Genomic DNA, 375 nt, shown 5'->3' on the forward strand with positions numbered 1-375 from the left:
TTGTTTTTCACTTGGAGGTGACGAGGAAATCCCTTTCCTCTGAGGATTGTAATTCTGAGGGACACTGTGTTCTAGGGAGTGCTGGAGGCAGGGTTATTTTTGGAGGTAGACGGATTTTTTTGACAGGGTGAGAGAATCAAAAGTTAAAGTGCAGAAAGGGACAGGCAGGAAGCGTAGAAAATGGAAGCAGGAGAAGGCAATTTGGTCACTCTGCCATTCAGGACAATGCAGGCTGATGATACAGCTCGGTCCCCTGTTCCCACTTTTGGCTGAAGCACTGTGTCCAACAAGTTGTAGAGTCATAGAGATGTACAGCACAGAAACAAACCCTTCAGTCCAAACAGTCCATGCTGACCCAGATATCCTAAATTAATC

The 375-nt window shown here is 45.9% G+C and overlaps 1 protein-coding gene across 1 annotated transcript in view; it reads left to right on the forward strand.

The window, feature by feature from the left end:
• The window catches only part of tdrkh (tudor and KH domain containing), a 29879-nt gene that overhangs the window by 3918 nt on the left and 25586 nt on the right, over positions 1-375 (forward strand). The window lies entirely within an intron of this gene.

Source organism: Rhincodon typus, chromosome 46 (genome assembly GCF_021869965.1).
Source record: "Rhincodon typus isolate 14 chromosome 46, sRhiTyp1.1, whole genome shotgun sequence".
NCBI classification, from domain to species: Eukaryota; Metazoa; Chordata; class Chondrichthyes; order Orectolobiformes; family Rhincodontidae; genus Rhincodon; species Rhincodon typus.